Below are 21,751 nucleotides of genomic sequence, written 5' to 3'. Positions count from 1 at the left end.
TTGATACAACTTTCTTTGATTCGAAATTTTCAAACATCCTACCTATGTTTAGGGAGATTGGTTGGAATAATTTTGTAGTATATCAAGAAAACGGACTATATCCAAACCTTGCTAAGTTCTTTTATGTGAACATGGTTCAAGGACAATCGGTATTCACCACTGAACTTAAAGGAAAGAAAATTGGCTTAACTCCGCAAATATTGGCCCCCATTCTCTGTATTGGCCAAGGAGACTTCAAGTGTCTTACATTTGCACAAAATTGGATCATGGCACAAGGTTTTACCCCTGAGGAATTTCTACCATTAATTATGGTTGAAGAGCCAGATTAATTGAGGAATCCTCCTCAGTATAAACAATTGACCTTCCAAGAGCAAATTCTTCAGAAAATTATTACATACAATATCTTACCCCAAGTTGGATCAAATGATTATATGTCTTACATCGACTGCTTTGTCATGTGGTGCTTATTGAAAGGAAGAAACTCAACTTGTCCAGTTTGATTCTAAAATGGATGTGGTCAAGATTGGACTCTCGCTGAGTTACTATTCCATATGGTGGTATTTTGAATTAGCTCTTTGCTTACCTTGAGGTCACCACTCCCACTGAGTTATTCATCAAACAAGCTAGATATGATCTATTTGGCTCAACAACTCTAAAACAAATGGGATAAGAGAAACACGACTAAGGTTGGTTTCTGAGAGGAAGGAGGCCACTAAAACAAACTGCTGAACCTACTCCACCTTATGTTCAACAACCAGCTCCTCTACTTGATGCACCTTTATGGTTTATGTCTTATCATCAGCAGTTCATAGAATTTAGTACAGAAATGTGTGCTAACTACAACACTCTTCAAGCAAACTATGCTTCTCTAGACTAGAGACTTGGCCAAATTAAGTAACATATGACCGGAACTTCCTCTTCACGTGGAAAGGCTGCAATGGAAACTGCATCTGATGAAAGAGAAGAAGAAGATGAAAAAGGAGGAGATAATAATGAGTCTAATGATGATGCTAGGAATGATTAGATTTATTTGACTATTCTAAATATGTATTAAAAACGGCTTTGGGATTTATTTTGTTGCTTTATTTTCTCATATTGCTAATTTCTTTTTAAGCATGTTATTGATATGTCATGTTTTTATGTTTAGAACTTATTGACTTTCACGTGGCATTGTATTCTCTGTTTTTGTGCTTATTTCCAATCTTCGTCTTAAGTATGCCTATGCTTATTGCTTAATCTCTTTTTGATTGATGTCAAAAGGGGGAGAATTATCGAGCAAAACTGAGATATATGAATATAGCACACTTGAGACACATATTATTGTGCATATTATTGTTTGACCTTGAAAAATGGACTTACATGAAGTTTGCAACTGAATTGAATATTACCTAATATATCATCATAAGAATGATTTTCTTACTTTCCAAATATTGTTAAAAGTATGCTTATTGTAAAGGGGAGCCTTATTAAGGTTCACTCAATTTTTTGCTCCTTATTTGTCATCATCAAAAAGGGGGAGATTGTTGGCCTAACATGGGTTACGAATCTTATTTTGATGATAACAAATCAAGGGTATTTAACATGTTTTGGTTGAAGTGTTGATGTTTCAGGAATCAAGACAAGCCCTATTGAAAGTTACATTCTAAGGACAAGTTGAAAAAAGAAAGCTTAAAGAGTATGAAAGCATGGATTCAAAGATGATTTGAAGAAATCTTAAAAGAGTATTGAAGCTCAAAGTTAAGACTCCGCAAAAGACAAACATGAAGACTCCAATCTTAGAATGCTCCTAAATATTAAGAAAGTCTTAGTACTTCATTCAAAAGTCAATATGGAATCTTTGAAGCTTATTTGGATACATCATTGACTTCAAGACCATATTTTTAAAAAGCCTGGAAAATATTTTCAAGAGTCTCAAAGTTTTTTGACAAGTATAAAATAACACAAAATATTTTCGAAACAAAACGAAAAATAGATTTTTTGAACTATCCAGGTGACTGACCCCTGTTGGTCTAGTCGACTGAACTTTATAGAGAACAAAATTGGGTAGACAGTAAAGGCCCAATCTACTGGCCCTACACTGACCTTGAAACTTCACTGTTTTTAAAAGTCCAAGCGACTGACCTCTCGAAGTCCAGTCAACTAACCCTTCGAAATTCAAATTTTTAAAACTATTAAGAAGTTTTCAAAATTGAGAAACACTTCAAGTCACTTGGGGAACACAAAATGCACTTTCTAAGCTTTATAAAGAGCCCCAAAGACAAAGGATGTTAGACACCTAGAATTATAATTAACCATCAAGCCTTATTGCTTATAATCTTCAAAAGCTCTCTTACTAACATACTTGCGGGAAGTTTTCTACTGAGTCTTGCTGAGATTTTCCCACTCATTCTTGAGCACAAATTTTGAATCTTTCAATCAAAGAAAGAAGATCATGGTGATAGTTATCTAAAGCTTCAAATTCTCTCTATTTGATATTTTGATTTGAAGTATATAGTTCTGCTTTAATTGTGTGCTATTCAGCTTTTGTTGAGAGTGTCCTTGTACACCAAATTCTCTTGTTGTTCTTGTTTTTTGTTGACAGTTCAGGATTGTTAAATCATTGTACTAAGCATGGGGTATCACTTGGAGAGGAAGGCTTTATCCTATTTAAGGAGCGTTGTAATGGTTTTCTCCACCTATAAAGGAGTGGTATAGTGGAATCCTTAGGTGTGTTTCATAAGGCAAGGATGTAGGCGGGGATAACCGAACTTCGTAAAATATTGGTATCACTCTCTTCCTTACTCTCTTCAATTTTCTGCACACTTAGATTGTCTGGATTGGATATTAAATTGCTGAAAATTAATTTGTTTTTGGAAATTATGGAAACCAAGAGGGAGTACGCCTGCTGATCAATACATATTACGGAAACCGTAAGGGTGTACATGGATTGATTAACACCCAAGACTCATTAATATTGAAATAGTTTATTTAATTTTTGAGTTTTGGATGCTTGTTTGAAATCTTTATTTATTTTCATATTAAAATCCAGCTTATCTTGGTTGAGGGGGTTGTCATATTCAAAAGCTGAATCTTGGAAGCATTGCTGAAATTGATATATTGTTTCATATTGGGAAGCTTATCTTGGTTGATTGAATTGGTTTATTAAGTGTTGATTTAAAGTGGTGGAATAAGTCTTGAAAATCTACAAAGTTTTAAATTTTGCATTCTTTCATAAAGACGTAAAATTGAATTAATTCTCAGCTAAACTTGTGATTACTGAAATTAAAAAGAATTGAGAAAGAATTAAAAGAGGTTATAAAGAAAGTTTTAAAATCCCAATTCAGCCCCCCCACTTGGGAGTAAACCTTCCTTTGCTTGGTTCACTCTCATGAATGTATACATATTAAAGTTTCCTCGTTAGTTATATAGAGGTGTTTTTATGGTGGATTCGTAATTTTTTTTTCTCTTTATGAGTATTAATTTTGGGAGTATCAAGTTTTATTTGAGAAAGTGAAATGAAAAGATTTCCTTTTTTTATATATTTCTTAACATATCAAATGCTATTGTATCATTCAAAAAAATTCATTTTCAAATATGTACATAATTATGTAATTATATATGTAATTGTTTGATTCAATTATTTGAATCAATTAATAATTGTGTATGTAAATGCGTAATTAGTTTGATCTATATCTAATAGGCTTCCCCCTTAGATTAAGGATGGATAAAAGGATGCTTATGAATTTAACATCAACAAGAAAGGGCTCACAAATTGCACATTAACAAAAGAGGCCCACAAATTGAGCATAAATTAATAAATGTTCACAAACTGGACATAGATGAGAGGGGTGCTCACAAGCAAAACATAGACAAATGAGTGCTCTCGGATTAAGCACAAATAAGACGGGTGTTCCCCTAGATGAAGAGATGGATAGTAGATACTCATAGGTGGAGCATGGGGATATAGGTAGAGTAGGACAAAGTGCAAGTACCCTAATATTTATTGAATATGAGCCTTAAATCTAAGATGAAACAAGTTGCACACCAAAGATATTCAAATTATTCATAATCAATAGATTAAAAACACACAAAAGACAAACCCCAATTGATAGCTAACACTTGCATGGAGAAAAAAGAGGCATCAGTCCCAAAATGGAAGGTCTCTATGCATAGGGCTTTTATTTCCAAAGGCTCTATCATTTGGTTAGGATTTCTATGACTCATTGCATGAGATTAGGCTATAAACCCTAACAATCGCAGGTTCCTAGTTTGTTTTTGCATGTCCTTGGGCTAGCAAAATCCTCATTTGAACCCATTATAGGTTATAAGTGGACAAGATCCATCTTAAGTGGAATGCTTCATGCCCTATAAGGAGATTCATATCTCTCAAAGACTAACACTAACGTTTTGAGCTAATCTTAAAAAAGGTACAACCTGGGTATAGAACTGGTGAAGTGTGTGCAGGAAAAGGCTAAAAAAAATAAAATTCCACAACCTTTACATATAGCATGTAACGACCTGCTTATTATTATTATTATTATTTTTACATAATATAATATAAACCACAATAAAAAATTCAATAGATCACAATCTACCTAAACCCATGGGTACCAGGGATATATTAGAAACACAATGCAGAAGCTTAAGCAGTAAGAAACTTAAAATCATAAATATTTCATAATACCATATACAATACCACCCATCACAATACCAGAGTTACTACATCCATTGTGTTTATATATATACATCCCAAAAAGAATTCTAGAGCCACTTCTCACCAAAACCATCTGGCCCTAACAAAATACTCACCCTTCAAAAGGGCTAGTCAGCTGAATCTATTCCAGCGGAACTTTATTCGCTCTCCTATTAGGGGCTCCAGAAAATTTCATGTATTTCGGGGTGAAACACCTCTCAGTAAAGGAAATAAACTAATATTAGTGTGTGACAACATGAACATTTTGGTGTTTTACATATAATCATATATATAAACATGACTAGTAAAACTGTATGTATCATTTCTAGGAAAAACATGTATAATCACAGCATAGCAGAACATACAGTATTTCTTTAAGCATAGTCCATCTCTTATAATAATAATACGAAAACAACTCTAGTAGGTTAGCTAGCTATTGTCATGTATTACCCCCACATGACTGGGTTATGTGATCCGAAGGCGGGACCTGACAATGGTTAGCTGACCACTGTCAAGTCAATAGTACAATTTGTAAGTCCGATGGGTCTGCCAAGCCTAGTCCGTACACCAGGGGCACTCACACTTCTTAAAACCACATCAACTATCCATCCTCACGCTACTTCGTACAATAGCATTAATACAATATCATGATGATCATGAACACATAGCAGTGGTACCATGCAAGTGCTAGCCTAAACCAAGCCAACTAGGTTCTGATAACATATAACATATAATCAAATTGTGATACATGGATATTTCATATTATTAATTTCCAAATCAATATCATCACATCATTTTTCATATATACGAATATCATGAAAATCATCGGCCCGTACGTCGGTATTTCATACTTTACCATAGCTCGGCCCGTACGGCGGCAAATCATATCCATAGCTTGGTCCGTACGCCGGCAAAACATATCCATAGCTTGGCCCATACGCCGTCAAAACATATCCATAGCGCGGCCCGTACGTTGGCAAAACATATCCATAGCTCGGCCCATACGTTGGCAAATCATATCCATAGCTCGACCCGTACGCCGAAAAAACATATATACAATTCTCGGCCCATATGCCGATATTTCATTATAAAAATCCATATCATTATCATATTCAGAGAAAACAGTATTTTATCATAAATTCTACTCATGCCACACAAAATGGGTTTTTTATACATTCAAAATATCTCATTAGTTTCAGCGGTATTTTCCAACATAATACATATTTATATACATACATTTCTCTAAAATCACATGCTACAAAATTATACTTATATTTTCATAAAACTCATAGCTTCGTTTATCCCCTTACCTGATTCCTAAAAAGCCCCTAAGACAAATAGTCCTGCACCCGCAGGATTCCCCATTCAATACCCTGAAAATGATATTTCCCAGAACTAAACTTCAGTATTTCTGCGCGTACTACACTTTCTACAACTACAAGGAAAGCCAAATACTGAATAAACGCCTTACCTTGAATCTGGGATGGATTTCGAACTAGCCCCTCTAATGACCTACTCCAGCCAATATGTAGAGAACTTCCTCAGGAGTGTCGTGGTGGCTTCGAATCGTCGATTTGGAGAAGAACGGACCCATAACAAAAGAGAATGGGTGGGAGCCGAAGAGGAGAGAGAAGGAAGATTCTGCTCGTAAGTTTTCAACCAAAAATGAAGATTTGGCCTATTTATACCTTGGCCCTTGTCGACGAGCCACGTCACCTCGTTGATGAGGTCATGAAGACAACTCATCAACAAAATCTCTCCTCGTCGATGAAATTCAGAATCACCCAAAATCCCCCTCTCGGTATTTTCTCATTGACGAAGAGTACCCTCGTCAACGAGCCCAATATGTCGTGTCGTCAATGAATGCTGCTGTGCCCCCTCTTTATTTCCTTTTCTCCCTCTTTTATTATTATTTAATTACCATTATTCTTTGGGTCATTACATTCTCCCCTCCTTATAAAATTTCATCCTCGAAATTTTCTATTCGTATGATTCATCATCCCTTTAAGCAAAATAGTCTACTTATTTTATTACTTAACCTCACTTATGGTGGAGGAATACCATGGTTACATTCCGAGTCCTGGGAGATTACATATACAAAAGAAAATTCCCCCAAAACAAAAATGTTACTTACTAACTATTACATGTACCTGCAAAAGAAATATTACCCAACTACTTAAACTTCTTAAAATAATTGCGGATACTTCTACTTTATCTGCTCCTCGAATTCCCAAGAAGCCTTTTCCACTGCATAATTCCTTCAAAAAACCTTTACCATAGGAATCTTTTTGTTACGTAACTCCTATACTTTCCTATCCAGAATCTATACTGGTACCTCTTCATATACCAGTGAATCACCGAACTCTAATTCACCATAGCTGATAATATGAGAAGGGTCTGAGACATACTTCCTTAGCATGGAAACATGGAATACATTATGCATCCTAGATAGCATAGGTGGCAAAGCTAGCCTGTAGGCCACCGGCCCCACCTTCTTTAGGACCTCAAATGGACTAATAAACCTAGGGTTAAGTTTACACTTCCTCCCAAACCTAATAACCCCATTCAATAGAGTTATCTTTAAAAATACATGATCACCAACATCAAATTCCAAATTCCTGCAGCGATTATCATTATCAGCATAACGCGCTTGTTGAACAAGCTCTAGTCCCACTACTCGCTGCTCACCCACTTCATCCCAAAAAAAAGGAGAATGACATCTCCTACCATAAAGAGCCTCAAACGGTGCCATGCCAATGCTAGTCAGATAACTACTATTATACGCAAATTCCACTAGCGGCATGAACTGAGTCCAACTACCCCCAAAATATAATACACATGCTCGGAGCATATCTTCTAATATCTGTATCTTCCTCTCAGTCTGCCCATCTGATTAAGGATGGAATGTCGTGCTAAACGATAACTGAGACCCTAGTGCTTCCTGCAAGTTCCTCCAAAAATGTGATGTAAAGCGTGGATTTCAATCTGACACAATAGCTACTGGCACCCCATGTGAACGAACTATCTCCTGAATGTAATCTCCACCAATCTATTGAGGGAGTAGCTGATTTTGAGAGATAAAAAGTGGGTAGTCTTAGTCAAACGGTCAACAATCACCTAGATGACATTCTGCTCGTGTAACACAGTCGCCAGTCCTGTCACAAAATCCATAAATATATGATCTCACTTCCACTCTAGGATAAATAATGGTTGTAACTACCCTGCCGGCCTCTGGTGCTCAGCTTTCATTTGCTGGCACGTCAAACACTGGGCTACACACTCAGTAATTTCTTTCTTCATACCACTCCACCAATACGACTCCCACAAATCCTTATACATTTTCGTACTGCCAAGATAAACTGTATACAAAGATCTATGGGCCTCCTCTAAAATAGTCTTTCTGATCCCAGCATCAGCAAGATTACATAACCTGGGACGGAACCGCAAAGCTTCATCATCTGACAAACAGAATTCCTCCCCCTAACTATTCTGCACTCTATCCATCACCTCTGCTAATTCTGGATCTTCCTTCTAGGCGACTTTAATCCTCTTTTGCGGAGTAGGCTACACTACTAAACTAGAAAAACAAGCCTGAGAACCACTCTTGGCCAACTCTATACCAAATCTCTCCAGATCCATCATGAGCGGATGCTGGATCTCTATAGCTGCCAACACTAGTTCCACAAATTTTCGGCTCAAAGCATCAGCTACCACGTTCGCCTTCCCTGGGTAGTAACTGATAGTGCAGTCAAAATATTTAATGAGTTCTAACCATCTCCTCTTCCTCATGTTTAGTTCTTTTTGTGCGAAAAAGTACTTTAAACTCTTGTGGTCTGAGAAGATTTCATACCGCTCACCATATAGGTAATGCCTCCAAATCTTCAATGCATGCACTACTGCAGCCAATTCAAGATCATAAGTAGGTTAGTTCTTTTCATATTGTTTCAACTGCCTGGACGCATATGCCACCACCCTTCCATGCTACATCAATACACAACCAAGTATTTTCAAGGACGCATCACTGTAAATGACATAACCCTCACCCCCTAACGGGATGACCAATACTGGTGTTGTGACTAACCTCTGCTTCAATTCCTAGAAACTCTACTCACAGCTGTCGTCCCACTCAAATATGACATTCTTCCTAGTCAATCGTGTCAGAGGCTGTGACAATGTTGAGAATCCCTCAACAAAACGACAATAATACCTAGCTAGCCCCAAGAAACTCCTTATCTCTTGGACATTCCTCGGTCTAGCCAATTCACTACTGCCTCGATCTTACTAAGATCAACAGAAATACCATCTCCAGATATAACATGCCCCAAGAACACGACCTTCTCAAGCCAAAAGTCACATTTACTGAACTTAGCGTACAATTTCTTTTCCCGTAGAGTCTATAAAACCTGTCTCGAGTGTGTCTCATGCTCCTCGTAGCTTCTCGAATAGACTAGTACATCATCAATAAAAATAACAACAAACTGATCTAAATATGGATGAAAAATCCTATTCATCAAATCCATAAATATAGCAGGAGCATTTTTCAAATCAAATGGCATAACAAGGAACTCGTAATACCCGTACCTGGTCTTGAAGGTCATCTTTGAGACGTCCTCTGCTTTCAATTTTACCTGATGATAGCTAGATCTAAGGTCAATCTTTGAATACACCCGTGTACCTTGGAGCTGATCAAACAAATCGTTTGTACAGGGTAGAGGATATTTGTTCTTAATTGTCACTTTATTAATCTCCCTATAATCTATATACATCCTCATAGACCCGTCTTTCTTCTTCACAAATAGAACTGGAGCTCCCCATAGAGATACACTAGGTCATATAAAGCCATTATCAATGAAATTTTGCACCTGATTCTTCAATTTCGTTAATTCTGCTGGCGCTATTCCTTAAGGTACTTTAGAAATCGGCACTGTACTTGCAACTAGATCAATAGGAAAATCTACCTCGCGATCAGGTGGCAAGCCTGGTAACTCATCTGAACACATCTACAAACTCTTTTATCACCGGTGTACTAGCAAGTTTCAATTCATTCTTTGACATCTCCTTTACAACTACCACGAATCCCTGACAACCACTCAGCAGTAGTCTCCTAGCCTAGATAGCTGAAACTAGTTAAGGTGGTGATTGCACTCGCGACCCTACGAACTTGAATTCTACTCGTCCTAGAGGTCTGAATATCACTTCTCGTGAATGACACTTTGTACTGGAAAAATTAGCTTCTAGCCAATCCATGTAGAAGATCACATTGAACCAATGCATATCCAACACTATTAGATCGACAGACAAGAATTTCCCATGAATCTCAACTGAACAATGCCGGAGCACCCTACTATAATTCATTGTTAACCCAATCGGTGTAGATTCCAACAGTTCAGTATCTAACATCCGTGTTTCTGCCCCACATAATCTAGTGCACTCCGAAGACACAAACGAGTGTGTGGCTCCTAAGGCAAACAATGCAATAACTTTAAAAGAAAGCATACTAACCATACTTATCACCACGTCACCTGTCGTCTCAGTCTCACCCGGAGTCAGAGTAAACACCTTAGCTGGAGCCATATTCCTCTACTGGCCCCCACGTGGCGCCTGATATCCTTCTTGGTATAGTCTTGGAAGACGAGCTGCATCTAGTGGTGTAGGAAATCTCACACCATATGACCCTGCCTACCATAGCGGTAGCAGACAACTCCACCTGCTTGACACTCTCCCCAGTGTCTCCTCTAACAAGTCTAGCAGACTGGAGGACCCTGTACTACCTGAACCTCACGACCTATAGTCTCCTGCCTCCGTCCTCTACCATGGTTTCCTCTCCTTTACTGATTCTGTCTAGGGCCCTTTTGGTAGCCTGAAGATACAGATCTCTTCCTTCATCCCTGCTCTTCTTCATGCAAACGCTCACCAACCTCTGCCAAGGCTACTATATTGACTAGCTCAGCAAAATCCTAGATCCATAGCAGTACCACTTGTTTGAATATAATCCACCTCAAACCTCTTTCAAAATGCCTCGCTTTCTTCACCTCATCAGGGACAATATACGGAGTGAAGCAGAGAGCTCTATAAAACGTGTCGCATACTGTTGGACTAATAATTGTCCCTATTTTAGACTCAGGAACTCCTCCACTTTAGCCACCCTAGCAGTAGCTGTAAAATATCTATCAAAGAACAATTCCTTAAACTGATCCCAAGTCATGGCTATCGGCGTAGTCCTCTGCTACTCCAGAAGTCTTAGAGCAGTCCACCACCTCTTAGCCTTCCCTATCAGTTTATAGGTGGCAAAGAAGACCCTCTGTTCTTCTGTGCACTGCAACACAGCCAAGATTTCTCAATCTCTTGCATCCAGTTCTCGGCGACTATAGGATCGGCCCCTCCTAAAAATTCTTGAGGATTTATTTTCGTAAACTTCTCGATAGTGCATCCATAGCCAATCGATGGACCACCCTACTCCCTAGAGCTCATAGCGATCTTAGCCATAACTTGTCACTCGCATGGGCACTGCCTCCTCTTGGATACATCTTGAAAAACAACAAATGCAACACAGTAATCATATCCTTATAATTTACCCACTAAACTTAGCCTCCTATCACAACACTCTCTGCTTATTTCTAACCCTAATCCTACATTCTAGGAACATAACCCGACAATAGTTTACTATGATTTTCCTGAAATCGTCACCCTAGGAAAAACACAGAAACCACCACGGAAGTCCTGCCTCTAAACTATAGAAAAAAACCTTAAATCATTTCCTATACTCTCGTATTGTTTCCACTGCATTCTAAAGACTACAGAACCTAGCAACCTAGGCTCTGATACCAAACTATAACGACCTACTTATTATTTTTATTTTTTACATAATATAATATAAACTACAATAACAAATTAATTAGGTCACAATCCACTTGAACCTGTGGGTACCAGGGATATATCATAAACATAATGCAAAAGCCTAAGCAGTAGGAAACTTAAAATCATAAATAACTCATAATACCATATACAATACCACCCCTCACAATACCAAAGTTACTACATCCATTGTGTTTATATATATACATCCCACAAAGAATTCTAGAGCCACTTCTCACCAAAATCATCTGGCCCTAACAAAATACTCCCCCTTCAAAAGGGCAGGTTAGTTGAATCTATTCTAGCGGAGCTTCCCCAGGAGTGTCGTGGTGGCTTCGGATCATCGATCCAGTGAGGAACGGACCCAGAAATTAAAAGAGAATGGGTGGGAGTCGAAGAGGAGAGAGAAGGAAGATTCTACGCTTGAGTTTTCGGCCAAAAATGAAGATTTAGCCTATTATACACTAGCCCTCGTCGATGAGCCACGTCACCTCATCAACGAGGTCATGAAGACAACTCATTGATGAAATTCAGAATCACCAAAAACCCTCCTCTCGGTATTTTCTCGTCAAAGAAGAGCACCCTCGTCGACGAGCCCAATATGTTGCATCGTCGATGAACGCTTCGCTGTGCCTCCTCTTTATTTCCTTTTCTCCCTCTTTTATTATTATTTAATTACCATTATTCTTAACGTCATTACATAGCAGGTAAAGGCTTGAATAGATATGTGGTAGGCTTGCCAAGGCTTGGGTCCTTAACTACCAAAAATAATATTTATAAAGCCTAACAAATCCCAAGTTCAGTAGAAAGTGGGGTAAGTTGGGTGTCAATCCTCGAGGATTTAAAATGGAGTTATTAAACCAATTCCAAATCAGTTTATTAAAGCCTTGTGTGAAAAAGAGTAAAAAGATTATATTTTGCAATGGGTGAAATCTAACCAACTATAGAAAAGCAATTAAATGAAAGCCTGTAACTTAATAACTACAGGTCAGCAATTAAAGTCTATGTTACCCTACTCCTACGAAGCAATGCTGAGGTCTGTATCAAACACTGAACGCCATGCCTCTGACTATGCTCCTTCAAACTTCGATAGAAGTACTAACCAAATAATCTTAGGCCAAAGTGGAAGAGGGTCATTCAAGGGCACAGGGTAGCAAGGGTGCACCAACCGTCCAGAGCAAGGTCAGAAATCGGATTATACCTTTTCTCAATGATCACGAGCAACCCTCCGAATCAGTAGCCAATTATTTCCCTCTAATTAAGACGTAGTAGTGCTTCTTCTTATATGCAGCCTTTCATCATGCACACAATAATAAATCAAAGCAAGTAAATGGAAAATTGTAAATTGAAAGCAGTAAATGAGAAAGCAAGTAAAAATATTATCCCTTTTGTATTCAAAACGTTGTCACTAACGCCAGAAGTTACAAGAAAGTGATCGTGTAATATTCACGGAGAGAATATGAACACCGTTGGTTGTCACAGGCCGTTGACACTTCACACACAAACTGAAACAAGAATTGAAATCTAATCTACTCCTACTCTAACTTGGCTCTCACTAACATCTTAGGTCTCTTACTAACCTAAGAGAGGCCAAAGAAGAACCCACAGCTCATGTTCGTAGGGAGTAATTATAGGCTCTAGGGTTTACAAAGTTTGTTTCATAGTTTAGGAAAGTCTACAGCATATGTCGTGTAGAAGATCGTCGTCATCGATCAAGTCACTCCCATACTCCCCTTGTGCGCGCCCCAGTTGAGTCTCGTGGGAAATCAGGAATTTGAATCTTCAATGTCTTCGACTAAGTCACACGTCAAGCTCTTTTTGGTCGAGTTGATGGTCGAGATTTGTTGGATCTCGATCTTTAGGAAATCTTAGAACTCGATGTAGTCGCCCCTTAAGGCCTCTTGCAGGTCGACCACTTGGTCGATGCTCTCAGTATTCTTAGCTCACGAGAGTTCAACATCTCACTGTAGTCGCTCTTGAGTGTTACATGGTTGATCACCTGGTCAACCCTTGTAGCACTTTGATCTCAATTTGAACTTTGGAGTCTGCAGTGAAGGACTAGGTTGCCCCTGGTGTTGCTGGTCGCACCACTTGGTCGAGCAAAGCTTTATTTTCCTTTGATGATCTTGAGCTTCAAGAGTTTGGGTGAGCATCTGATTTAAGCTTTGCGTGTCCCCAACTTTTCATTTAGCTTCTCATATGCCTAACTCCTCGATTTTAAGCTATTTTTCCTGAAATGACCAACAAACCTTGCACAACCCCAAACGATGATAACACTAGGTAAATACATAATAAAACAAGGATAAACAAAGGTAAATGAGGGTCTCAAATCATGCATTTTAGGGACTCATCACAACTCCCAACTTACACTTTACTAGTCCTCAAGCAAAGCAAAAGCTAAGAAAACTCTAAAATCCTATTTACTTTCTCTTTTTGTGAAAAATACGGTTGCATTTACCATATGCAACAAGGCTTTAAACCCCAAAAAGAATCATAGTGCACAAGTTCTAGTCTCCTGAGGGTTTCCAGAGCAATACCCACAAACACCAATCCTAGTAAATGAAAACACATACAACACTTTACATACAGAGATATCACCTTATTACATGCAAGCTCTTTCATACATGGATATATTAGACGCACACTCCACAGAAATTCACTTATGCAAGTCTTAACAATACACATCCATCTCAAGACACAACTTCACAGAAAATCATCTAATGATTATAATGCTGATTTAATATTAGCATGTAAATTCAAGTGTAGATTGGCTGCTTCACAAGGCATGTGTAAGGTGTATGATTTGTTTCACCCAGAGTGCCTTTGGACACCTACAGAATGATCATTTTGACTCAGCCTCACTGATTTATTCCCTCATCATCACTCGGGAGAATGGGTTCACTCTCGTATGTGAGAAAGAATGCCATGATCAAACGTTCCACATATTTAAAGAACTAATGTTAAGAATATGGAGTGGACTAGTCTTATCGGAAAGGAATCCAGCCTATAATGAGGTGTCGGTTCCTTCACCCTAACATCTTCTTACTTACTTGTCACATTCAATCAAAACCACCCTAGATGGACTTATTCATGGACTAAGCTCGAATACAACAAGTGCATTGGTCGGCGGAAGATTCTTTATTCATGTAGAATTATGGTGTCGTGTCCTGAGCTTGACCTTTCTACGTTTTTTTGGAGCAGGTATATATATTCTGCTCAATCTTTTCATTTTTTTTCTTTTCATGGTCAGTTAAGACAATCATTACACTCTTATATTGTCTTCACATCTCCAATGGGAATGTAGCTCGAATAGGAGTCCATGGAATAAGTTTGTCTCTAAATGTGGCTTAACCTTTAGTTCTTGAGGAAGCTACAAGACCCAATTTTTTATCTCTCCACTAGATGTCACCTCTAGGCTAGCAAATTGATTACGCACCAAAACTGCGTAATTGGACGTTTAACCCGAGCTTTATGGTTTATATTTTTAATTAAATATCTAAAATTGTCCAATATTTTAATAAAATGCAAAAATCATCATTCTTGAACTTTATTGCACTATTTATGAAGTTTTGGTAATTTTTTGTCGCAGGAAAATTCCCGGGAATCAAAACCGAAACCTGTTTGTATTTTGTGCATAACTTTTCTGTCCAAGCTCTGATTGAGACGATTCAAATTTTTGGAGAAAGAGGAAAGGATAATCTACAACTTTTGTGTTTTAAGTTTTGTGAGATACAGGCTCTAAAAGAGCAGAATTTGCGACGAACAGAAAACAAAAAAATACAACAATTCGGGTCAAGTTGCCGGGTCAAGTTGGTTGGATCCGGGTCCTAGGGCAGCTTCTTTCCTCCATCCTATTTAATTCCCTTTTCTTCCCTGCGTAGGGTGTGCCTCCAGCACCCTTCTCTCTCCCTCAAACTCTCCCTCTTCCCTTCTCTTTCTCCCTTACTTTGTTTTCTTTCTTTCTTGCTCTCCCTCTTTGTTGCTTTCTTTTCCTTTTATCCTCTTAGCTCCCTGCTCAGTCTTCTTCTTCTTCTCTCCTTCTTCCTTTCTTGCTGTTTCTCTTGCCTTTCTTCTCCTCTCTGCTCTTCCTCTTTTCCTTGTTTCTCCATAGCTTCAGGCCTGCAAACCGTGAGCCATCACAACCACCACAGCAGCTTGTAGCAGACCTCTCCATATAGCAGCAGCCCCTGCACAGCAACCCCTGCACAGCAGCACACCCACAATACAAACAGCAGCCCCTGCCACTACTGCAACTCCCCTCTGTTTTCTCTCTCTCTCTCTCTCTCTCTCTCTCTTCTTCTCTTTCTCTTCCAGTTTTCTTCTTAACTTTTGATTGTTATTATTATTGTCATTGAGTTTGGATGTTAATTTGTATTGCAATTTATTAAAGTTTTGATTTTTTTACTTTGATTATTGTTTAGGGATTTTTTCTTGAAATATTTATTTAGTTTTTTTTTTTTCTATTGCAGTATTCAGTTATTTATTTATTTCTTTCTTTTCTTTCAATTAAGTTTGTGTTAGATTTGTTTAATGTTTCAATTTAGTAGTTTAATATGGTGATGTCTAGTTTTGTCCTAAAATAATGTTTAAAAGTATTTTGTTTTTTATTTATCAAAGTTCGGTTTAGTTAGGGTCTATTTTATTTAAGTTTATATTTTTATCGCGCTCCGTATTGTTTGTGTGTTTTGAATTCTCGTTGAGTTTGTGTTTGCTTTTAAAATATGATGCTTGATTTAATTTTCGTAGTTTTGTTAAGGGTTTGATTTTAGTATCTGCGTTTGTGTCTAATTGAGTTTCCATTATGTGCTTTAATTCCATGATTAATGTTACCATTTTTAATTAGTGTATGTTTCGATGTTTCCTTAGGTAGATTAGAGTTTCCATTCTTGCATGTTTTAGTTCCATGTTTTAGGTTTCCAGTTTTTATTAACGCGTGTCCCAATGTTTCTTTAAGTAGACGTAGGGTTTCTATTTTTGTTTTCTTTTATTTAGTGCATGTTAGTTTAGAGTTTTAAATTACGTGTCATTTAATTCATCAAAAGTGAAATTGAACAATCTTGAAAAACCCCGAATCTGAACCAAGTTCAGTATACTTTTATTTTTTGATTGGGCGAACGTAAAATCTGAGATTAAATGCATTCCCTGAGGAGACGATCTAGCCCTTGGGCTTAATATTACACGATGTAACTCCTATACTTGGGATAGCTTTCAAGCTGCTCATTTTTTGAGTGAGGCACAAATGCAAAAGCAAAGACTAGTTGAGCAAAGGAGATCCAGAAAATAGAAGGAAAGTTGAGTTTTATAAACTCAGAGTTTGACGTCAACAACTTAAGAAATGAACGAACGACTCAACGGTACCTCATAAGGTATCATAGTTGCCATGGGTGTTCTCTCAATGCTCTCCAAAAATCCTAAGTGCTACAAATCCCATGTAAGTGTGTTTTCAGCCCCATGAAGTACCATATAAATATAAGAGTTTACATAACAACATTAACACGAGTGCATCACTAGTCAACCCATATAAAGTGTTATGTCCGTACATAGGCTATGTTATATGAAACTGTGCACAAATAACTCACTACATTGTTAGTAAGCATAATAAGATCATGTAGCTAAGAAGCCTATGCATGTAACAACTAGGTTATATAGGTGTATGTAGAGGGTATAATATACGTTAACATTGCCTGGACAGATGAAGTTCACTAGTAAAAGTTTCAATTTTTTTTTCATTTGTGTGAATGAAATATAACATGCAGTATTCTACCCCCTACCCCCAACTTAGAACTTCAGTGTCCTCACTAAAGTGTGGAAAGGAAGAAGCTGGGAGGAATGGGAGGAAAACAAAGTATGGGTCAAGGAGTATCAATCATTGTACCTGCATCAGATATAATATGGAAACCAAACATCATGCATGCAAGTGTAGGGATACCAGATCACAGAGGACACAAAACACCATGTATTTTCAGTCATATTCAAGGCAATACACTCTAGAAAGAAACATTACAAGTGTTGGTACCACCAAAAAAAACATGTTTTGGTGCAAGAACATAAAATTCAATAGAAAAGAAACAAGATGAAAGAAAAATAAACAAAAGTGTGCCGTAGAAGCATGATGCATAGAAGGAGCGTAGCAAAAACTGGATCCTAAGTGGTCAGCCTTAGACCCATCCTACTTGTAGTCGTTTGATCTTCCGCTGTTATCATCTCAGTCGCTGCCTCCTAACTCCTTGGATGCATTAAAAGGAGTGTCCTCTACAGATTGGGTACGCATAGCATCCTCTTGACCCGTGGAGGAATTGTTAGGTACCGCAAAAGACTCCATTGAATAGGGCACAAAGGATGGCACACTAGTAGAAGTTGGTGGGATTGACAAAGATGCGAGAATGCGGTCCTGCTCTGTAACATGGGGGAATGATATGATGAAGGATTGCGATGACCGTTTAAGCACCCTGCTTGCATTCTTCCCATATTTCGGCCAGGGAGTGGAGTACTGTGGAATGGAGGAGGTTAAGATCATGGCATAGGTGGGCTAGACTGTCCCCATCTGAAATGTATTCTTGGAGCCTAGAATATGGTTGACCCATCACAAAAGCCCTTAGGGTTGAGTGGTCCTACAACGAGGAGCCCTGTCGCGGTACAGCCTAAAGTCCTAATCACTTGGCAGTGGGTAAATATTTTACCTTAGGAATGAGGTGTCCTAATATCATTGAGCTTATATGCTTGGCTTGCTTAACCAAACCATCCATATGCACCCTTGGCTTTTGTTCTTGCATTGACAAATCCTTAAGGAACTCCATGAATGCGGGCGATTGCTTGATTCTGTCTAGGAGAGGCTTGTCAACCTTTTCATGTTTAAACATGTCCCAGATGGACTCAATTGAGGCCTCTTTCCAAAATATAGAAGGTTCAAGAGGAGCTTTAGGATGAGTTACTAGAGGGACATGAAATGCCATATGAGGCGTGAAGTGAGGTTTGGTCCTTCCAATGACAGTCATGGGAGTAAAGGGTTTTTGTACTAAAATAGGGGAAGGTGGGGTGCAGGAATCAACATAGGGTACAACCCTCTTTTCTTCCACCTTCTCTCCCTCGCTTGATTGTTCCTCGGTTGTTTTATCTGTTATCCTACCATTTTTTAGAGTGGTCACTGCCTGGGCTTGCTCAAGATATGACGAGGGGCTAGTGTTTGGTTCACATTCCAACCCGTATTGTCCCTTTGGGTTCACTACGAGCTGACTTGGAAATTTTCCTTCATCTCTTTGACTTAAAATAGTAGCTAGTTGCTTTAGGGTGGCCTCTAGCTTTGCGATGGACTGAGAGTGGGAATGAAGGAGCTACCGATTGATTTGGCGACCAACCCCAATGCTTTTAAAGGCTTTCAACACTATCTCCTGAAAAGAATCGTATTTGGGTTAAGAAGGAGGTGGTTGATGAAATAATGAAGGTCTAGGGGCAGACGTGGGATGATTCTAAGAATTTTAAGGGTGAGAGGGTTGAGCATATGAAGCTTGTGGAGGTTTTTGGGATTGAAAACCCAGAGCTTGTTGCTTCCATGAGAAGTTGGGATGTTGTTTCCACCCAGGGTTGTAAGTATTTGAATAGGGGAGGTTCAATGACCTTTCATACTATTGGCCTAACTAGGCTTTTCAATCTTTTTTTTAATGAGAACAAATGAAGGATATTTTAATATGTGTTGTTGAGTGACTCTATTTCAGGATTACATAAAACTACACTCATGTTTGTCATGGAAACAAGCTAGAAATCAAAGACAATCAAGTGAATCTCAGTGTATGAAGCAATAAAAGACAAATGAAAAGCTTAAAGTCTAAGTGGGACTCAAAGTCAAGATGAACCTCTAGAGACTTAAAGACTTAGTACTTAAAAAGTCATATTTAGTAAAGTCGTTTGTAAGTACTTCATATCAAATATAATTTAGAAATATGAAGCTCATTAGGGTGCAAAGACTCAGAGACCAGTTTTTGAAAACCTGGAAAATGATTATGTAAGGTTACATTTGATTCTTTTAAATTACAAGGGTTTACAACTCAAATTTTGAAGTTTTTGAGAAAAAAAAAAAAGAAAGAATAAAATGCCCAGCCGAGTGACCAAATGAACTGACCTTACTCAGCTGACTGACAATGTCCAGCCGACTGACATTTTTGAACGTGGTTCAGGCAGCCGACTGACAAATTACTGAATTTATTTTCTGTCAAAAAGAAGGGTCTCAGCTGCTTGTCTAGCTGACTGTCCTTGTGAAATATACCACCTAGTCACCTATCTAGCCGACTGACTCCACGAGATTTCATATTTTTAACTTCAATGGGAAAATTTAAAAAATTAGTTTTTCAAACATGAATGTTATAAAAACTTGGTGGAAACTCCAAGTAACTAGGGGAACAAGAAAACTAATCCTAAAAAGCCTATAAATACTCCCTTAATCCCTAGAAATTAATCACCAAGCAATCACACAGCATTCTTGCATTCAAGCTCTCAATCTCTCTCAAAGTTCTCTATTGCTCACACTCCATCTGGGAGATATCTTCTGAAATTGCTGTTGAATCATCAACCTACGGTTTTAACACTAAGTTTTCTCAATCACTAAAAGAACCCTTGGTGATATCTATACTTGAGCTTCATACTTTCTATATTATTATTTGATTGAAGTATATTATGTGCTATAACTTTTACAAATCTTCTGTGTTTAGAGAGTTTCATTGTACTCAGATTCTTGTAGCCTTCCTGCTGTATTTTTACAGCTCAAAGCTGATTTGAATCATTGTGCCAAGTGTGGGTTGATCTCTTGGAGAGGTTTCTCTTCTTGAAAAAGAGGGATTATTGTAAAAGGCTTGCTCCGCCCAGAAAGAAGCATACATAATCGAATCCTTTGGTGGAATTGACCAAAGGCAAGGACGTAGGCTGGGGATAAACCAAACCTCGTAAAACTTGGTGTTCTTCTCAACCCAACTTTTTTTATTTTATGCACTATATATATATATATATATATATATATATATATATATATATATATATTCTTATGTATGCCAAGTGCAGGTTATAGGGCTTAAACACTGAATTCAAAGAAGACTCTTAATATATAGAAAGTATGTTTCAATTAACTATTTGCGGAAACCCGCAAGGGAGTATGTTGGTTAATTTGTGGAAATCTTAATTAAGAGAAACACAATAAAATTCAATCCAAAATAGGGCTTGCATACAAATTACAGGGCTAATTAGAAAAGCTTAAAGCAATTTAAAAAGTTGCAACTTCTTGGTTATTTTGGTTGTTGGTATTGTGTTGTTGATTGGATTGTTTAAGTTTTTAACAAATTATTGTGTGTTTTGGTTTTTAAGTTTTGCTGTGAGTACTAAACAAGTAAGTAAAAGAATTTAAAAAGAACTTAAAATTTTTAAATAACCCAATTCACCCCCCCCCCCTCTTGGGATCACTATTCTATTTTCACATACCTATTATGGGTGGCTTTTACTTCCACTTGTACAAGGTTAGGCTAGGATGGCGTATGTGGGCAATCGTAGTATAAATGGGAAGGGTCAGAGCAGATTGCACATACTTCTGCACAGACCTGTAGTTGTTGTGGTTGCCTTAAGGACATACATTGATCTAGATTTTTAGATATGTAGTGCAGAGTGGGTGCTAGGTCATGGTCTGAGGTCAACTCGTAAACTCCTTTAGGTTTGGAAGTGAATGGACTCGCGGGGGTCTATGAGCAGCAGCAGTGTGCTACTGAGAATTCTCAACAAGATTCTTGAAGAGAACCCTTGCCTCATTCTCGTGCTTTCTGAGGAAAGTACCTCCGCATAAGGCGTCTACCATGGACCTATCTCTCTCAACTAACCCTTCGTAAAAGGTTTGCACCAAATGCCACTTGGGGACCTAATGGTGTGGGCACTTACGAAGTAGGTCCTTGAAACCCTCCTAGGTCTTAAAGAAAAGTTCCCGATCCATTTGTGTGAAAGTCATAATTGCCCTTCGTAGCTGGTTAGTCTTCCCAATTAGGAAGTACATTTTTAGGAATCCATACTGCATAGTGGCCCAGTTTTTCACTAAGTTCGACTCTAAGGACTTCAGCCAATACTTTGCCTTATCCTTCAGGGAGAACGGAAAGAGCCTAAGGCGAAGGGTGTCATCACTAAAATTGGGTATTTAGATGCTGGAACAGATCTCAAAGAACTCATCTAGATGCTGACAAGGATTTTCTATGGAGTTCC

This window comes from Malania oleifera, chromosome 4 (assembly GCF_029873635.1).
Source record: "Malania oleifera isolate guangnan ecotype guangnan chromosome 4, ASM2987363v1, whole genome shotgun sequence".
NCBI classification, from domain to species: Eukaryota; Viridiplantae; Streptophyta; class Magnoliopsida; order Santalales; family Ximeniaceae; genus Malania; species Malania oleifera.
This window is presented reverse-complemented; position numbering follows the sequence as displayed.